We start from the raw sequence: 21,564 nt of genomic DNA, 5'->3' as shown, positions 1-21,564 counted from the left end.
GCTGGAATGATTGGTCCAGGTAAGAGCTCATTCGGACTACTTAAAAGCAAGCAGTATGCTTTTAAGGCAGAAGCAGGCAAATGTCTATATGAGCTACCAAAGTGGTACACTTGAGCCATCTAGTGGATAACAGAAAAAATAAGTTTAATTCTGTAAGAAAAATAAGATATATGCTTGGGGAAACAGTAAATTACAATCTATAAGATATAGTAGGGAACCAAGAAGTAGGTATTAAGGAAAGATGAAGGATAAGGCAGTGACAAATTTGTCCAGAAAGAGTACAGATTTTATGGATAATTAAAGATGAATTCTAAAAACAAACATTACTTCTTATGATATTTTTCTTAAAACCATATAACCATCAGACTACATGTAAGTCTATAAAAGCCATCAGAAAAAGCAAGAAAAATTTACTACCAAACACAAAGGTCTACGGAAGGGTTACATGCAGTAAAAACAAGGAGGCAGCTTCTTCTTGGAAAGGGGAGTAGGAAACCAGAATAGAGCAAGCTTCTATAGGACCAAGTGAAGAAAAGGATGATGCCAACTTTCTGCCCGAGGATTCCCATCCAATTAGGGTTATGATAACCCCAACTCATTTAAGATCTCCCCCCACCCCTCTTCTAGCAGGGAGGGAGGCCCCTGGAGAATGTGGAATGCTCCAGGCCTGAGGAAGGATAAGAAAATTAAGTTCTTCGAAGTACTCAAATCAACTGCACTGCTTCTGAAAGTCAGAATGTCAAATTTTAAAACTTCAGAAGCTACAAATTACTTGAGTGTTATAATACTGAGCAATTCACATAAATTTTGGAGGTAATTTTTTCTCATCCATAAAATTAGTCTTAGAATAAATTAATGGCAAAAATCACTTTAATTCTAATGGTATTTTAGGTATATGCTCCTTCCCCCAATAAAGAAGTTAATAAAAAGAAAAAGGGTTTGGGGTTTGTATTCTTTTCCACTCGTTCCGTAAACAATAGAGACTGAGTTCAAAGCTCCAAAAAGGAAATAAAGGGGACTCCCTGACCCAAAGCAGCAGAGACACTAGTTAGCAGAAATAAGATACTTATTCAAACTGATTTTAATACAAGACAGAAAAAAGTGTCATAAAAGATACAAATGCAGTGTTACAGAAATCTTTGAGGCTAAGAATTCAGCCTGAAAGAAGACAACTTTTGCTTATGTATCATTCTGAGATTCACTGTGTAGGGAGGAAAAGGAGGTGGAGGGGATAGGAAAATGTGTGAAGAGGATAAACAGTTAAGAAGAAAGAGGCAAATAACAGAAAGAAAAAAAGGCAAAACAAATAACTGTCAAGAAAAAATAAAATACAGTCTATTTTTCTGGGCATACAGGCCTCATGAAGGATCTACTAGTGAAAACAGGGTAGAAAAGTAGGACGAAATGATTCTCTCAGACCACAGAACCATCCGAGGACTTTAAGCAAGGCAAATGAACCTGGCCAGGTGAATGGAAATAGGGGAGACTTAAGTACACTGAAAAGAGAATTACAAGAGGAAGAAGCTAGAATTGAAGACACTCTAGTCTGGGTGCCAGGGAGAGCAGTGGTATTAATCACCCAGGTAGAAAACATAATTATTATATCATGTAAATTACTGGAAGTGATAGGATGAAAGAGGCTGGTTAGAGAACACCTTAGGAAAGACCTGTATTTAAGGGTTTTGTTCTGTTTTATTTTTAATAAAAAAGGTAAGGAAGAAAGAAGAGAGGGAGAGAAAAAAGGACAACCAACAGCAATCAAGGTAAGAAGGAAAACTTAGAGAAGTATATTATTTCAAGAGACAGCAATGTTAGTATGGAGTGGTAAAAACTATACTGGCTTGAAAACTGAAAGGGAGACAAAAAGGGAAGTAGAGATATTTATAATACATTTCCTTTTTGAAAAGTATAAATATTATATGACACTGAAAAAATAACATAAGGTCCTGTGGAACAATATGAGATCGGGGTGGAGGGGGAGAGCTTGGGAACACGAGAAAAATGAAAACGTTATAAAGTAAGTACAGTAGTGATCCGAAGTCAACTAAGGAAGTCAACTGGAATAGACTGGGAACACTGAAAGTGCATGAAGATGAAGAGATTGGTTGACAAGACAATTCTGAGATCTTAGTAATGTGATCAAGTGGTTATACCTAACAGTTATACAAGCACAGAAATGGAGTTTTAAAAGTGGGTCTGGTTTCCACTTCACATATAAAAGCAGCTAGCCTGATACCAATTCCATAACATTTATCAATTCAGGTCTCTCACTGCTTTTGATCCTACTTGGGTTATTTATATTTTCCTTTAAAAAAAAAAAAAACTATTTCATCAAGGTTACAGATTTATTGGTACAAAAAACGAACAATGAATTTATCCTATGAAATTTATTATGTATCGATAAGTGTATTAAGTACCTACATGTACTTTGAAAGAGAATGAAGCAGTTCCTGTTGTGGTGCAGTGAAAACAAATCCAACTAGTATCCATGAGGATGTTGGTTCAATCCCTGGCCACCTTGCTCAGTGGCTTTAGGATCTGGCACTGCCGTGAGCTGTGGTGTAGGTTGGAGACATGGCTCAGATCCCTCATTGCTGTGGTGTAGGATGGCAACGATAGCTCCGACTGGACCCCAAGCCTGGGAACTTTCATATGCTGCGGGTGCAGCCCTAAAAAGCAATAAATAAATAAATAAACAGATAGATAAATTGAGAAAGAAAGAAAGAAAGAAAGAAAGAAAGAAAGAAAGAAAGAAAGAAAGAAAGAAAGAAAGAGAAAAGAAAAGAAAAAAGAAAAGAAAAGAAAAGAAAGAAAGAGAAAGAAAGAAAATGATGTGAATGTCCGTGTTAACTGCTACCCACTGCCAGGACCCTTAAAAATTCCTCCCAAACACCATCCTTATCTCTCATTCATAAAAAGTAACCATTTATCCTTAAAGTGTGTGAAAACCACTCCCTTGGCTTTCTTTATACAGCTTCATAATCTAGGTATTTATTCCACTCATATTTTTCATTTTTGCCTCTTACTGAACTTCATACAAAAGAAACCACAGTGCAAATATTCTGTGGTTTCCTTCTTTCACCTGATATTGTATCTGAGATAAATGTGTGTATTTGTAGCTGTGGAATGGTAACTGTATGAATATACTAGTTGTTTAAAATCAATCTAACTGTTGATCAGACATTTAGGTTGCTTCCAATTTGGGGCTCTAATGAAAAGGGCTCCTATGAACATTCTTATAGTTACCTCCCACATACATTTGCTTATGCTTTTCTAGGGTACTTACCTAGGAGTTGAATCACTAGGTTATAGGTTAAGTACATGTCAGCTTTACTGGTTTATACAGCTTTACTTCACTGGTTGATACCAAATTATTTTCCAAAGTGGCAACACCAATACCTAATACTGAGAGAATTTTTAATGTAAACTAAAAGCATCTCAGTTTTTGTTTGTACTTTCTTAAATATGAATGGAATTGGGAATCTTTTCGTATTTTCCTCTTTTTGAAGTCTTTTTCTAGTTGATTTGTTAAAGCTTGCATAATAGCCTTAGGGAAGAAAAATGACATAACTAAAAATATCCGCATGGAAGAGCAAATTATAAAGAAAAAACTACTGAAAGTGACATTTGCAACTGAGTTAATGAAAAAAATATTATAACTTGTGGGATAAAGTTATACAGCATAAATTGATGGAAAGCTACACTCTTAAAATGCACTTTGAAAATTAATAAACCAATACCAATCAAAAAAGAACAATGAAATAATCCTAGCAAGTACAGTGAAAGGAAGGAAACGATTAGGAAAGGTGAGAGCACAAACTAATGAAACAAAACAAACAGTACAGGGATCAGCAAAATGAAGAGTTGTATTTTTAAAAAGACAAATTTTAAAAGTTGGAGTTCCTGTTGTAGCACAGCAGAAACAAAACCTACTAGTTAGTATCCATGAGGATGAAGGTTCAATCTCTGGCCTTGCTCAGTGGGTTAAGGATCCGGCATTGCCGTGAGCTGGGGTATAGGTCACCAACATGGCTTGGATCCTGCCTTGTTGTTACTTGGATTGGGTAGCTGTAGCTCCAACTCAACCCCTAGCCTGGGAACTTCATATGCCGAGAGTTCAGCCTTAAAAAAGCAAAAAATAAGGAGTTCCCGTCATGGCGCAGTGGTTAACGAATCCGAATAGGAACCATGAGGTTGCGGGTTTGGTCCCTGCCCTTGCTCAGTGGTGTAGGTCGAAGATGCGGCTCGGGTCCCGCGTTGTTGTGACTCTGGCATAGGCTGGCAGTCACAGCTCCGATTCGATCCCTAGCCTGGGAACCTCCATATGCTGTGGGAGCGGCCCAATAAATAGCAAAAAGACAAAAAAAAAAGGCAAAAAATAAGTAAAAAAAAAAAACAGTTGGAGGATTCACATTTTAAAATCTTAAAACATTACAAAATTACAATAAGCAAAACAATATGGTACTGGCATAAAGATAAGGAGCAAGTCTTTTCGACCTTGGACTTGGCAACAGTTTTTTAGATATGACACGAAAACCACAAGCCACAAAGTGTGTGTGTGGTATGGGTGTGGGCGTCGGGGGGGGGGGGGGGGGGGGGGGGGGAGGGGGGTGATGAGCTGGACCTCACCAAAATTAAAAACATTGTACATCAAAAGATATTATCAAGAAAGTAAAAAGACAACTCATATAATAGAAGAAAAATATTTGCAACTCATATCTGACAAAAGTCTAGGATTTGGAATAAAGCGCTCTTAACAACTCATTAACCACAAAAAAAACTAATTAAAAAATGGGCAAAAATATTTCTCTAAATAAGATATGCAAATGGCGAGTGAGCATATGAAAAGATATTCAGTATTATAAACCATCAGGCACATGCAAATAAAAACCCCGAGATACCACTTCGTACCCACTAGGACTGCTAGCTGTATCAAGACACATAATAACAAGTGTGTGTTGGTAGGCATGTAGAGAAATTAGAACCCTTGTATATTGCTGGGAGGAATGCAAAATGGTTTAACTGCTGTGGAAAACAATTTGGTCAGTGCCTCAATAAGTTAAAAATTTTCATATGACCTGTCATTTCTGGTCCTGGGCACATATCCAGAAGAGCTGAAAATAGGTACTCAAATAAAACCTTGTATGCCCACGTTCACAACAGCACTATTCACAGGAGCCAAAAAGTACAAACAATGCAAATGTCCATTAACTGATGAATGAATTGGCAAAATGTATATATGGTATATACACAAAATGCAATATAATTTTTTTTTGGTCTTTTTTAGGGCCGCACTTGCAGCATATGGAGGTTCCCAGGCTAGGGGTTGAATCAGAGATGTAGTCACTGGCCTATGCCATAGCCATAGCAATGTGGGATCTGTGCCGCATCTGTGACCTACACCACAGCTCACAGCAACAACGGATCCTTAACCAGCAAGGCCAGGGACCAAATCCAAGTCCTCATGGATACTAGGAGTGTTTGCTAACCACCGAGCCACAATGGGAACTCTGAAATATGATTCTGCCACAAAGAGGAACAAAGTTCTGATACATACTACAACACGAATGACCTGAATTCAAAACATACTTGAAAGTAAACAAAGCCAGTGATAAAAGGGCACTACTGAATGGTTGTACTTAGTGGTTGCCAGGGCTGGAGTGGGGAGAATAAGGAATGGAGGGTTTCCTTTTGCAGTGATAAAAATGTTCTGAACTATATAGAGGTGACGGTTGTACAACACTGTAAATGTACTAGATGTGACTAATCATAAATTTTATATTGTGTGTACTTTAAAATTTTTGAAAATTGAAAAAAAAAAGAAAAGACAAGTCAGTCTGATAACCCTCTGATGGGAAGCAAAAGTTAAGGAAAAAAAAGTAAAGTACAAAACCCCCAACATGAGTTGTGAAAAAATGGATGTGATTACAGATGCTACATACATGCAACAGAAAAAAGGATACTGTAAACAAGTTTTATGTCAATTTTTTATCTACTTGTTTTATCAATTAATGAGAAAGCTGAAAATGCTCAAGCTATGCTTATAGATTTGTCTTTTTTCCTCTAAGCATTTTTCTTGCCTTACACATTTGTGAACACAGTACAAGGTATGTATAATACAGAGCTCTTTTATTTCTCCATTAAATTCTATCTCTTAGTGAAACAACCCAATTTTTTCTAGTAAAGCTTTTGGTCTTAAAAATCTTTTTCCATCCTTCTACTTTTACTTTTTTTTTTTTTGGTCTTTTTAGGGCCACAGCCACAGCATATGGAAGTTCCTAGGCTAGGGGTCAAATCAGAGCTGCAGCTGCCAGTCTACACCACAGCCACAGCAACTACACCACAGCTCACAGCAACACTGGATCCTTAACCCACAGCGAGGCCAGGGTTCAAACCCGCATCCTCACGGACACAGGTCGGGTTTGCTACCGCTTACCCATGATGGGAACTCCCTACTTTTAACTTTCTTAAACTTTCTCCAACTTTCTCCTTTTATTGGGGTGGGGGGGAGCAAACTGTATAGTTGAATTTTTAAAATTCAACATGACACTCAAAATTAATGGCTTAATACATTTTATATTTAATGTAGATACTGATATATTTGGACCTGTATCCACAATTTTATATTTTCTACTTATTCTGTAAACTATGATTTTGCCTATTTTTTTCTTCTTTGGGATATCATACTTTGCCTTACTCCATTTCCTACACTATTTCAGGAGTTATTCCTTTTATTTCCTTTAGTTCCTGATCTTTATTATAACATACATGCTGATTAATTTAGAATCTAAAAAGTTGTCTTTACTTTCCTCACCAAGTACTTCAGAATACCTAAAGTTATTCATCTCTAACTTATAAACTGTTATTGGCATATGTATTAATTCTATTTATAAAAGACCATGAGACATAATTACTGTTTACACAAATCATTGTTTAGATTTACTAAACTATCTACTACTTCGTGTACTTTTCATTCCTTCTAATACTATAGGAATTTCATCTAAGAATCACTTTCTTCCTGCCTAGAGCACATTCTTCAAAATTTCCCTTAGTGAAGACTTTTCATGTTGTCTTTTTGAAATGTCTGAATTTCCCCTTACTTGTTCCCTTTGTGTAGAATTCTAGATCATTTTTTCTTTTTACTTACGTTCCAATGTCTTATGAGTGTGACATTATTAAAGGTAAAACTCTCTTCCCTCTCTAGATAATTTTAACATCTTTTCTTTGTCTTTGATCTTCTGCTGTTTCACTGTAACAAAGTTGGGAATTTCCTTTTACTTAACCAGCTTGGGTTCTTGTGATTCTTGAATGCATAGCTTAGCACTGTTCATGAGTTGTACAAAATTCTTAACCATTATCTTTTTAACTATTGGTCTATTCCCAGCCTCTCTTATGAAAGGTCATTCAATTATCTAAATGGTTAGATGATCTTAGCTCTCTACTTCTCTTTCCTAGTTTTCATCTGCTTCTCTTTAATACATGCAGGATACTTTCTTTAAATGTTACGTTTAAATGTTCCTTTACTCAAGTTTACATAATGTGAGGTTATACCCATCTACTGAGGATTTCTTAAAAAAAAAATTGTACAATTTTCAATTCTATAAGTTCTAGCTGCTTTTTAAAAAAATCTGGGACTTTATAGTTTCTTGACCTTGGAATATATTTTCAACATGTCTTTAAGCTTATTAAGCAGTTATTTTATATGCTATATCTGATTATTCTTACTTCCTAGCAAGTCTCCTGCTGACCAGTGCTCATGGTTCTTAATTTCCTTGTGCTTTTTATTTTTGATTGTCAGTTGCTCTACTTACTTGAAATTTCATTTCTGGGAAAACTTACAGCCCTGGGCTAGAGAGGAGTTTCTCCAATGAGAATCTGTACTTGCTTTTACCAAGAACCTAAAGAGACTGCCAGTACATGATCACTACCATTATGGGGTAAATCCAAACTAAATTACCTCAGGTAAGTTTTTTAGACCACCGAGGTAGTGTTAAATTCAAATTGCAAACCACAGGAAAACCCGTCATTTGCTTAAAATTCTCAGCAATGATCCTGTCCCCACGTATCTACATTAATGATTCTTGAAGTGTACTCCCCAACCAGCAAAAATCATTGAGACCTGGGAACTAGTTAGAAAGGTAAATCCTCAGGCCTTATCTCTTCAGGTCTTTAACTACGGAATCATAAACTCTTGCGATGTCAACTAGCAATGTATGTTTGAACAACCCTCCAAGTGATTCTGATGCATATTAAAAACTGAGAAGCATAGGAAAAAATCAATTTCCTTTGCAGTCTTGAAGAATGGTGGGGTTGGTTGAGGTTTCTACTTTAACCCTCTGAGGCTCAGCTTTTAGAGGAAGAGGATGGCCCAGTAGATTTATCATCTCAGAAAGACCTTATTATTTCCTCAAGTACCTCAATGTGTTCTGAGGCTGAAAAAAGGAAACTCAAAGGGTACCAGGTTTTGAAAACACCACCTGGATGAAAGCCGGTTAGTGTCACAAAAATAACTTCTCAGAGACCCTGTGCCTTTAGTTTTTTTCTCTGAGAATTTTTTTACCTGATGTTATAACTAGGATTTCTCTTTAATTTTTTATTTTGAAATAATTATAGATTCATAGGAAGTTGTAAAGGCAGTACAAAGAGGTTTCATGTACCCTGCACCCAGTTTCCCAAAAGGTTACATCTTACTGAACTACAACTATACATCAAAACTAAGAAACTGACTTTGGTACAATGTGTATATTTCTCTATCGTTATCACATGTGTGAATTTGTTCAACTACCACACCATAATCAGGATAAAGAACTATTCCACCAACACAAAGACTACCCCTTTTAGTCACATCCACCTCCCTCTCTACTCCATACCCCCTCAATCCCTAATCTCTGGCAATAACTAACCAGCTACCTGTTCTCCATTTCTATGATTTAGTCACTTCAAGAACATTATATAGATGGAATCATACAGTCACTTTTTGAGACTGGCTTTTTTACTCAGCACAGAAGATTTTAAGATCTATCCAAGTTGTTGCATATATCCCGTACCTTTTTTATTGCTGAGTAAAAGTCCACAATATGGAAGTATCATAAATTAGTTTAATCATTCATCTATTTTGTAGGACATTTTAGTTAAAAGTTTCTGGTTGTTACGAACAAAGCTGCTATGAAAAAAATCATGTAAAGAGTTTTGTGTGGACTGTTTTTCTTTCTTTGGGATAAATGCCCAGGAGCATGACTGCTGGGGCATACAATAAGACTATGTTTAGCTTTTTAAGAGAATGCCAAACTGGTTTCCAGAGTGGTTCTACCATTTTACATTCCTACCAGCAACATATAAGAGGTTCAGTTTTTCTGAAATCTTGCATTACGTATTGTCCTTCTTTTAATTTAATGGTCCTGAAAGACATGTAAAGTTATTTCATTACATAATCTTAACTTGCATTTCCTAATGGCTAATAATGTTGAAAATCTTTTCCTGAGTTCCCTTTGTGGCTCAGTGGTGATGAATCCAACTAGTATCCACAAGGATGCAGGTTTGATCCCTGGCCTCGCTCAGCAGGTTAAGGATCCAGTTTTGCGGTGATCCAGGGTTGCTGTGGCTGTGGTGTAAGCTGGCAGCTGCAGCTCCGATTCAAGCCCTATCCTGGGAACTTCCTTATGTTGCACCTGTGGCCCTAAAAAAAGAAGAAAATCTTTTCATCTGCTTATCTACCATCCATATAAACCTGCCTCCATTTTCTAACTGGACTGCTTTTTTCATGATGAGTTTTAAGAGTTCTTTACATATTTTAGTTATGAGTTCTTTGTCAGATAGTCATGCAGTAATATTTTCTCCTAGTATGTTGCTTGTCTTTTCATCCCTTTAACAGAGTCTTGGGAGTTCCCCTGCAGTGATGCAGGGGGTTAAGGATCTAATGTTGTCACTGCAGTGGCTTCAGTCACTGCTGTGGCACAGGTTTGATCCCTGCCTAGCCCAGGAACTTCGACATGCCACAGATGTGCCCCCCGCCAAAAAAAAGAAAAAGATTAACTTTTGCTGGAGTTCCCTTGTGGTACAGTGGGTTAAGGACCTAGCACAGTCACTGCAGCAGCTCAGGTCACTGCTGTGCCATGGGTTCAATCCCTGGCCCAGGAACTTCCACATATTGCAGGCATGGCAAAAAAATAAATAAATAAATAAAAAATAAAAAAAACACAACAAAACAGGACATTTTATTACATGAATTGTGCTTTGGGGGTCATCTCCAAGAACTCTTTACCAAGCCCTAGCTTTCAGAGATTTTTCTCTATACTTTCCTATAAAAGTTTTGCGGTTGTGGGATTTACATTTAAATCAATGGTCCATTTTGAGTTACTTTTTGTATGAAGTGTGAGGTTTATATTGAAGTTCATTTGGTTGTCTATGGATATAGCCAATTGTGCTGGCATCATTTGTTGTAGAGACAATCCTTCCTCCATTGTTTTTTGCATATCTATCAAAAATCAACTGCCCTACTTTTGTGCGTTATCTCTGGCTTTCTGTCAGTTCCACTGACCTGCAGGTCTATCTGCTGCAATAACTCACTGTCTTGATCATTCTAGCTATACAGTAAGTTTTGAAACTGGGCAGAATGATTCATCCCACTTTTTCTTCTTTTTCAAAATTGTTTTAACTACTCTAGTTCCTCTGCCTTTCCATATAAATTTTAGAATTTTGTCTATACCTAAAAAAATGTCTTCCTCCCTCCTACACTGCTAGTAGAAATGTAAATAATGGTGCAGCCATTATGGAGAGCAGTTTGGAGGTTCCTTAAAAAATTAAAAATAGTTACCATATGATCCCACAGTCCCACTCCCAGGCATATATCTGGAGAAAACTATGATTTGAAAAGATTTATGCACCCCAGTGTTCATAAGAGCACTATTTACAACAGTTAAGACATGGAAGTAACCTAAGTGTCCAATGACAGACAAATGGATAAAAAAGACACACACACAGTGGAGTATTATACAGCCATAAAAAGAATGAAATTATGCCATTTGCAGTAACATGGATGAACTCAGAGATTATCACAATAAGTGAAATCAGACAGTAAATGACAAATATTACGTATCAATTATATGTGGGATCTTAAAAAATGATACAAATGAACATATTTACAAAACAGACATAGAAAAACAAATTTATGGGGAAGGGGGGAAGAGATAAATTTGGAATTTGGGATTAACAGATACAGACTACTATAAAAACAAGGGAGTTCCCAATGTGGTTCAGCAGAAATGAGGAAGTGGGTTCCATCCCTGGCCCCGCTCAGTGGGTTAAAGACCTGGCACTGCTGTGAGCTGTGGTAGGTCACAGACAAGGCTTGGGTCCCACATTGCCATGGCCGTGGCACAGGCCAGCAGCTGCAGATCCAACCACTAGCCTGGGAACTACTATATGCCACAGGTGCTGCCCTAAAAAAAAGCAAACAATAAGAAGGACCTACTGTATATCACAGGGAACAATATTCAATATCTTCTAATAACCTATAATTGAAAAGAATCTGAAAAAGGACATATATATGTATAACTGACTCACTTTGCTATACACACTTGAAACATTATAAATCAATCAATTTTAAGGTTTTTGTTTTTTTGCTTTTTCACACCTGAGGCATATGGAGGTTCCCAGGTTAGGGGTCAAATCAGAGCTATAGCTGCTGGCCTACACCACAGCAACACAGGACGCAAGCTGTGTCTGTGACCTACACCACAGCTCACAGCAGTGTGGGATCCTTAACCCACTGAGTGAGGCCAGGGACTGAAACGGCAAACTCATGGTTACTAGCCAGATTCATTTCTGCTGTGCCACAATGGAAACTCCAGAATTTCATTTTTTTTGAGCAACTGCAAATGGTGCTGTATTTTTAATTTTGGTTTCCACATGTTCGTTGCTAGAGTAAAGAAACTGAATTTTGTATGTGAGCCTTACAGCCTATGATCTAGCTGAACACATTAGTTCCACAGGTCTTTTTGCAGCTTTCTTGGGATTTTCTACACATATGACCACGTCACAGGCAAATGGGAACAGTTTTGTTTCTCTCCAATCTGTACACTTTTATCCCCCTATCTTACTGTGCTGGCTAAAACTCCCAATACTATGCTGAGAAAGAGTTGTGAGAATGGACATTCTTACCACCTTGTTCCCAAACATAAGAGGAAAGTATTTACTTTTTTCAAGTTATGCCTTTAAGTTTTCTGTATATGTTCTTTACTTAGTTGAGGAAACTCCCCCCATTCGTAGTTTTCTGAGAGTTTTAGTCATGAATGGTGTTCAATTTTGTCAAAAGCTTCTCTGCAAAAACTAATGTGATCGTGTGATTTTTCTTCACTATCCTATTAATATGATTGATTATATTGCCTAATTTTCAAATACTGAGCCAACTTGAAATAGAAATAGAGTCCACTTGGTCACAGTGTATAAAATTTTATGCACTGCAGAATCACTCTTAACTTATAATTTGTTAAAGAATCTTTGCATCTACACTTAGGAGGGATGCTGGTCAGCAGTTTGGGGGTTTGGATTTTTTTTTTTTTCTTTTGTATTGTCTGACTTTGGAAGCAATGTTATTACCAGTTTCATAAAATGAATTAGTAGGGGTTTCTTCATCTTATATTTCTTGACAGAGATTGTATAGAAATAGTGTGAATTCCTCTTCAAGAATTTCCTAGAATGCACCAATGAAAACATCGAGGTTTGGTTTTCATTTTGAAATTAGAAATTTAATTTCCTTAATAGTTTAGGGCTATTCAAATTATCTCTATCATGCTGTGTGAGTTGTGGAAGCATGTGCTAAGTAACTGGTTCATTTTATCAAAGTTGCTAAGACTATATTCATTGAGAATTTATATTTTTTCATTTGTTACAAGTGGGTTTATAATTGCTTGTTGAAACATTTTCTTGGTGGTTCGTTCAAAATCCTTGTCAGATAATTCTGACATCTGTGTTACCTTGGTGTTGCCATGTATTAACTGTCGTGTCTTTTCTAATTTTGAGTTCAGACATTTATGGTTCTTAATATAAGATACTTTCAATTGAAAACTTCATACTTGGGCTATTTTATGTTATGAGACTATGGATCTTAGTTAAATATTCTGTTATAGTAAGCTTCTTCCTCTTATTGCCTGGCAGGGGTCGAAGTGCAAGTAGATTCCTCACTAGATTTTCTGTTGACCACTGGCAGGGAGGAAGGGAATGAGGAACCTGTTACATACTAGGTGAAGGTGGTTGCTCAGGATCCTCACTAATACTGCCCTGGCTGGAAAAAGCACATTGTTACTGCCCTCCCCCACAGCACTCCCTGCCCCCCATAACCTCTGCTGACACCAAGAGGGGAGGAGTTGCCTTGTTATGCCTGAGGAGAGTGAAGGCCTTAGGTCCCCACTTGGCTTTTGCTAATTAAGGTGGGGTTTTTGTTTGGTGGTTGTTGTTTCCGCCCCCCCCCCCTGTACATCTGGATTGAGTAGAGTAGTTATTATCTAGAAGTTTTCTGTTTCACCAGGCTATCACATTTCTAATCCTTGGCTATTTTCTTGAGGCTTTTGTCTGTGCAGAACATTTCTGGGTTGCCAAGTTCTCCTTACACTTTCTATAATGAGGCAATAAGAAAACTCAGTATTTTTATTAAGTCCTGAGGTCCTAAGCCCCTCTTAGTCTTCTTAGTCTTCTCTTAACTTTTCAGACTCTTATGTTTGTTTTATTCATAATATGCAGGGTTTGTAACTGTACTTAGCAGAAGGAATAGGGAAATGTACATCTATTCCATCTTTCTGGAAGCAGAAGTGTATACTGCCTCTCTTTTATATTTTCTTCAAAGTTAGGCTTGGATAGGGAAAAGGGTGTGTGTGTGTGTTAAAAATTAGACATTGGAGTATTTTATTCTCTACAAATACTTGGTAATTTCACAAAATATTTAGGATTGGCTTTCTAACAGAAAATATTAAAGAACCCAAGGCTTGTGTACTGGCTGACTCACAAGCCAAACTGGGAAGGCACACAGTAGGACCATAAAGAAATAAAGTAAGGAATTCCCCAAAATACTGAATCAAGCCATGAAAGTGGGAGTTCCTAATGAGCTTATCTAAATTCTTAACATGTCCTATGGCCTTGTTTATTCCCTGCATACTTTATTCTCAGAGATAAGTATGTTAAAATCTCCCACTAGGATCAATCAATAAAAAAAGACCCTTTCTGTTCTGTTTAATGTCTCATACCTTGAATTCTACCACATCAGATACTACTATTCTCAATTTCCTTTACAGTTTCGTAATTTTTTATTTTTTTACTTTATTTTATTTTTTCTTTTTACGGCCACACTTGCGACATATGGAGGTTCCCAGGCTAGGAGTTGAATCAGAGCTACAGCTGCCGGCCTACACCACAGCAATAGCAACGCGGGATCTCAGCTACCTCTGCAACCTAAACCACAGCTCATGGCAATACTGGATCCTTAACCCACTGAGCAGGGCCAGGGATTGAACTCAACTCTTCATGGATACTAGTCGGATTTGTTACTGCTGACCCACAACAGAAACTCCTAACTTCTAACCTTTCTATATCATTTTATGTGATTTTCTTTTAGAAAGCATTTACCTAGATTTTTATCTGGATTTCAGCAGGCAGAGAGGAAGACAGGATGAGAGACATGCACGATCATATCACAGTCTTACACAGAATTCCTGAACTCGTACAGCATTTATAATAATTTGTCTCAGCAATTATAAGTACATGATTTTGGCAAATTCATGTACGAGCCATCTCTCCATAAACTGTAGGCATTTGGAAGGTAGAAATTTTTTTTCTTTTTTCAAGTTTCCCAAAGTATTTAGCACACTGCCTGACTTAGAGAAAATATTTAATAAATGTATTTTGAATTTAAACAAATCAGGAAGATTAATCTTTGCACTAAGTATTGTGATGTTAGAGAATACATCAACAATGAAATCCTAGTAAGCATACAGTCTGCCAGTTTAGAAATGGATGAGAACAGCCACCAAGATATTCAGTCAGTTTCTGCACAGTGGCCTAAAGTGAAACTCCCCAAAGCAAGAAGGAACAGAATTGCTTTGGTTAAGTCATGATGAAAAACTAATGACTAGTGGGAAACAACAGCAGATGGCCAATCTGGCAACAATATTAAACAGGGGTAGCTCTATAGAAACAAAGACAACAGGGAGTTATAAACAGTACCAGAATCTGTAAACTCAAAAGTAGCTTAAAAAAAAAAAAAAAAAAACCTCACAAAATCTGAGCAGTTTTAAAAATGTATATAGAGAAACAAATCTGTTACCCTAAACTTACTAAGCTTCAACTGGACCATACTTACTTCAGAGGTGACCAATCACAGTTGCTTCTAAATTATCTATGGGACAAGGGAACCCATTAATAGAGTCAAAATAGCATGTAATCTTTGCTTACTCTGATATTCCTCTATTTTATTACCAAATATTTGGTCTCCATTCCTTAAATGTAACCAAAGTGAGAGAGATTGGAGGTATACCAGAAATGTGCTATATGTTCAATGGGTAACCCATCTATAATTCAAACACTACAACTCTACCTATCAAATAACCCAGGTTTTTCATTTATACATTTAAGTACAAATTTTCCATATATTTTAATGTATGGTGCCACCTTCACTCCTGCTTCCCTGTCCTCTACTGCCTTCTCTTGTAAACAGTAAAAACAAAAACCTATGAAAGCTTCAGTGTTTGCCTTGTCAGGGAAGTTAAGACTGTAGTCAACTGAAGCTTTTACTTCAGGTCAAGTTAGCTAATTATTTTGGGAACTGGGCCTAGTGCCCACCATCTCAAAGAAAAGGGTAACACAAAATTCATCATGGTTCTCATTCCTCATTTCATTAAAAAAAATTAATGCCCAATCAAATGTTCATCATCATCCCTTTGGAGTTCTACACCTCTCTGACCTTGACCTCTACTTCTCAACACTCCCAAACCATTCTGGGAACTACTATAACTGCAGCTCCAAATTCCCCTATATCCTCAATCTTTTTTCCAAGCATTTGCTTTTCTTTTCTTTTTTTTAAATTTTTAAATTTTATTTTTATTTTATTTTGTTTTTTTTTTTAGGGCCACACTCGCAGCATATGGAGGTTCCCAGGCTAGGGGTCGAACTGCTGCTGTAGCTGCTGGCCTACACCACAGCCACAGCCATACAGGATCTGAGCCGTGTCTGTGACCTACACCACAGCCCACGGCAATGCCGGATCCTTAGTGCACTGAGCAAGGCCAGGGATCAAACCTGCTTTATCCTCATGGACCCTAGTCGGGTTCATTTCCGCTGAGCCCCGACAGGAACTCCTGCTTCTTTTCTTTGAATAAAAGTGACTTCTCTCAAACTAGCACTTCTTATGCTGCTCTCTCAAATGTTGGTATAGGTAGATATCTTGCTTACTCCCCAATGTTCCCTTCTAGCCTTCCCAAACTCTTATAAAGACATACACAAAAATCTGCTCCTTTAAAGTTTGTTACTCAACTATAATACCCATTTCCCCTCTTTATTGGTATTATCTATCAGTCTCCCAGTCGTCTGCCCCCCCCCCCCATTCACTGAGGACTTTCACACCTAGTTAAAGTCCTACCCTTTACCCTAAGCCCTGCTATCCCCCTGGGTGGTATCAACATCCCTGAGACCAAACTCTCCAAAACTATGGTCTTTCAGTTGTTTTGACATCCTCAACTATAATAGTCTTCCTCTATCTAACCCTAATTATCTATTCCTGTGGCCATTTACCTGGATCTAGTCATCTGAAACTGATCAACTTGTAGAAAACACAGTTTAGGTATCCTACTCTAACCACTATCTCTTTTCCTCGAAGCTTGCTTATAAACCACCCTCACTATGAACATTCTTTGAGCTCAGACGATCTTCTAGTACCTTAACTTTGTACTTTATACTCATCATCTTTTACTATATTTATTTTCTTATACAACTTAAATTCCAGGTTCCACCATACTAAAAATAGCCCCAGATACCCCTCAGATTCCTGTCTTGCAAAATCCCAAGCCCAAATGGAAACCTAGCTATCTGCTTTGTCCACACTTATGCAGAAGAGGAAACAGAAAAAGTAACCCAATAGGATAGATACAACTATCATTTCACCGTTCACCTCAATGAGTGCACAATGTTCTTTACTCTGTAAAATTATTTTCCACTCTCTACAATTACTGAATATTCTCTATTCACTTCAAAATTCTAACCTCCATCATTTCCTTCTCTTCACAGAAAAGAAGATATCAAAGAAGTCTTGCAACTTCTAGCTACCAAACACCCTATAAACTCAATAGTGTATAGCTTCTGCTTCTGCTTCCATCAAACAGTTCTGAGACTACTAATAGGGTGTTTTTTTCAATCCACATTAAATTTGATCTCTCATAGGCACAGTAAATCAACTGAATACTTGAGACATTCTCTTCCCTTGTGTGGTAGGCTGAATGTGTGGGAGCTGAATGTGTGGTAGGCTGAAAAATGCCTCCAAAGATATCTGGTCCCAGTCCTGAGAACTTCACATGTTAAATGTAACACAATAAGAAGTAAATATATTTTATTTAGTCCCTGGTTCCTGGCATCGAGCTCCTAAGACCCTTGGAAACTCCGGAGTGGTAAACATATCTTTTGTATGCTAATGAGAAAACTGGTGGCTGGAGGACCATAGGTAACTTCAGGATGGACACTAGTTGCCACAAAGACCAAGGCATGACTGTAGGACTGGAACTTTCAATCCTATTCCCCAACCTCCAGGAGAGGAGAGTGGCTGGAGACTGAGTCAATAACCTTTGTCCAATGATTTAATTAGCTGTACCTTACATAATGAGACCTCCATAAAAAAAACCTAAATAACAGAGTTCAGAGAGCTTCTGGGTTGGTGAATACTTCAAGGTGCTGGGAGCACAGCCCAGAGAAGGCATGGAAGCTCACACTCTTTGTCCCCATGCCTTCTCCTATGTATCTCTTTCATCTGACTGTTCCCAAGTTTCATCCTTTACAATAAACCAGTAATAGGAGATAGAGTGCTTTTCTGAGTTCTGGCAGCCATTTCTAACAAACCTGAAAAGAGGGATAGGAAACCACCCCAACCCCAATCTTGACTTCACAGCCATTTGGTCATAAGTAAAAGTGGCCCAGATTTGCAACTGGCATCTGAAGTGGGGGTAATCTTGTGAGACTGAGCCCTTAACCTGTGGGGTCTACACTAACTCCAGTAGTTAGTGTCAGAATTAACATAAAGAACAACCAGTTTGTTTCTGAATTGGTTGGCATGAGGAAAGAACCCACACGTTTGCTATCAGAAGTGTTATGCAGGTAAAATCAGCTCAAAATAAAGGTTTCAAAGACATAACTGTATTAAGGACCTTGAGATGAGATTATCCAGGGGGACCCTAAATGGCATCACACATGTCCTTTTAAAAGAGGAAGCAATGTGACAATGCCAATGACTGGAGTGGGGTGGCCACAAGTCAAGGAATGGTGGCAGACACCAGATGCAGAAGAGTCTCTGAGGGAGCATGGTGCTACCAACACCTTGATTTCAGCCCAGTAATACTAATTTCAGACTTCTGATCTCCAGAACTATGAGAGAATGTAAATTTCTATGGGTTCAAGCCACTAAGTTTATGGTATTAAAGCGGCCATAGAACACTAATAAAAGGTAGCTTTTTAAAAATAATTCACAGTCCTAGTTTGCTAAAATTAGTTTTTCTTGAGCTTCTTTAATGGTTCATCATCCTCCCTACCTGGACATTAAAAAGGGAAATTCTCCAAAGGCTAGGAATTTTCTTCTCTTTCTATATTCCTTTGTTCCAGTTAGTTTCATCCACATCCACAGCAATTACTATTTCAATACAAGAGATTTAAATGTGTATTTTCAACTCAGATCTCTCCCTAATTTCATGTTATTTCCATTTGAATTTCCTTTGTGATATGTCCATCTGAATGTTCCAAAGGCATCTCCAATTCAATACCTCCAAAAACCACACCTGGTCCTCTTCTAGTATTCCTCATCTCAGCAACTGGTATTCTACTCTCCAACCACCACATTAACCTTCCCCCAGTTCCCTGGAATATGTGAGGCCCTCTTCTGATAGCTTCTGTACATGCTCACTCAACCTAGATTATGCTGAACAAGTTCTACTCATCCTACTTCCTCTACTTAATACTGAATTCCTGCTCATCCTTAAAAATCTCAAATTTAACATCAGCTGACACCTTCAGAGAACTTCCCTGACTCTCAAAGTTAAACTGGGTGTCCTTTTACACCTTTATGACACCATGTACTTCTCATTGTATTTCCAGAGTTCTAACTGTTCACTTATTTTTGTGAGCAATTCCACAAGACTATAAACTCCAAGAAGACAGGGAATGTTTGTTTTTATTCATTCTGTGTACTGAAAACCTAAGCATAGTGGCTGGCATATAGAAAACATCAAATAACATTTGCCAACTGAACAAATGAAAAATGAAAATTATTACTTCAAGTGTGAGTGTCCTGGAAGCCACCTAACCTTTCTTCTCTTACAGTCAGCCCTCCATACCTGCAGATGCAGAATCCATGGACACAGAGGGCCAACTATTCTATGCTATTTTTATATAAGGGACTTAAGCATCCACAGATTTTTGTATCCATGGGAAGTATTGGAACTAATCCCCCACAGATACTGAGAGATGACTGTAACTTTTACATTTAGTTACCAAGACTATTAATGTTTTTAACTCTGATTCACAGCTATTTAGATTTTTCCTAAAGGAACAAAAATATATATATATATATCACTAACATTACCCATTATATATTAAATAGTGTTCAGTTTCTTTAAAATAGTATTTCTTAACACAACTCCAAAAATAAAAATTAATAAAACTGGCTTCTGCTGCTGATACAGTAGAGTACTGGGATCACATTTACTCTCTTTCAGTAACTAGAAAGCGGTAAAAATAGGATACTGTTATCAGACACTGAAAAACAGTGAAATTAGGTCTTCAACCCCTGGGAGAAAAAAGAGGAAAACAAGTAAGTTAAGTCTTGTAATCTCCCTCCTGTTTTGCCTGGTGGCCCCTTCCAGACCACTGTGCAGAAATGGCCACCCCAAAAGAAACCTAGCAGTCTCACTGAGTTGAGAAGCCAGATCTTGAAGGTGAAGGTGAATGAAATCTTCAGGGCACAGTAGAGAGAAGAGAGCAACGCACAGGAGTCCTCTTCTGTCTTCAGCCAAATAGTAATCTACACATGCACAAATCAAAACTCCCAAAATCCAAGGCTAAGGACAATTGCCAGAGAACTGTAAGATAAACAGTTCCCAGAACTTATTCAAAAACAAGGATAAAAACTACCATAGACTTTTCCTCTGAAACTGTGCAAGCCAGAGATAAGGAAACTATAAAGTGTCAAAAGACAAAAACGTAAATCCAGAAATGTATATCACTTGTCTTTCTCTCATTCTCTCACAAGTATACAAGAGTTTTCCAGAGTCTGAGAAACTTGTGACGCCACAGTTATTTTTCAATGAAAAAATTACTTATGTTGACCTGTAATTGGTTTATTATTTTGTATATGAAATGATAAATACCTTTCAATGTTCTTAATTTTAATTTCTAGTAAACTTTATCTTTAATAAGACAGTGATAGCCCACATAAAGAAAACCTGTTTGAGAGCCCAATAATTTTTATAAAAGATATTCCAAAACTAAAAAGTTTGAGAGTAACTGCTTTAGACATAGTGGTCTCATCAAATCAATGCTCTGTTGTAATGCCACAGAGCTTGTGGGAAAGTTTTTCATTGCTAATTCAATTTCTCTAATATACAGCTTTTTTGTTTTGTCAGTCGAGGCAATGTATTTTCTTTAAAAAAAAAAGTGTTCATTTCATCTAAATTAATTAGTATACAATTGTCTATAATGTTCCTTTAGTCTAGGATATTGTTATGACAATGATGTTATGATGTCCCTCTTTCACTCTAGATATTGATAACTTGTGGCTTCTGTCTTTTTACACTGATCAGTCTGACTACAGACAACAATTTTACTAATTTTCCACCCAAGATATTAAATGTATACTAATACTTGACACAGTCGGGGTTTTGGTGTTGGCCTTCAAGTCCTCATAACACATGATGGTAATGAGGGTGGAATCAAATATATTAACATTTCAAAGATTTGCAGACCTAGTTCAACTTACCTTCCGAACTATCATTATTTATATGCAGGATAGATCAAAGGATTTTAATACAATAAAGCAAGAAAAATTTATATGGCTTCAGATTTCATACTGCAGTTAAATTGTTGAATCTTAGTGCAGTATACAAGAGGAAGATCTAAATTATCTGTATGATGATATGGGAAGTAAATACAAGCACTTTGGTTGTAAAGGGAAAAATAACTGCTGTCTAAAAAAAAGCACCTATGCAACTATTTGAGTTGTGATCCACTTTCTCATGGAACGCCATTTTAACTTAAACTATTATTTGGACTAGACTACCTGGAAGACATTTTCTTGAAAACAAACAAAGTGAGCCTATTACTTGAAGG

At 37.3% G+C, this 21,564-nt stretch overlaps 1 protein-coding gene across 7 annotated transcripts in view; it reads right to left on the bottom strand.

The window, feature by feature from the left end:
• MAPK8 (mitogen-activated protein kinase 8) overlaps window positions 1-21,564 on the bottom strand; it is a 119,046-nt gene that overhangs the window by 66,235 nt on the left and 31,247 nt on the right. The window lies entirely within an intron of this gene.

Source organism: Phacochoerus africanus, chromosome 15 (genome assembly GCF_016906955.1).
Source record: "Phacochoerus africanus isolate WHEZ1 chromosome 15, ROS_Pafr_v1, whole genome shotgun sequence".
Classification (NCBI taxonomy): Eukaryota; Metazoa; Chordata; class Mammalia; order Artiodactyla; family Suidae; genus Phacochoerus; species Phacochoerus africanus.
This window is presented reverse-complemented; position numbering and strand designations above follow the sequence as displayed.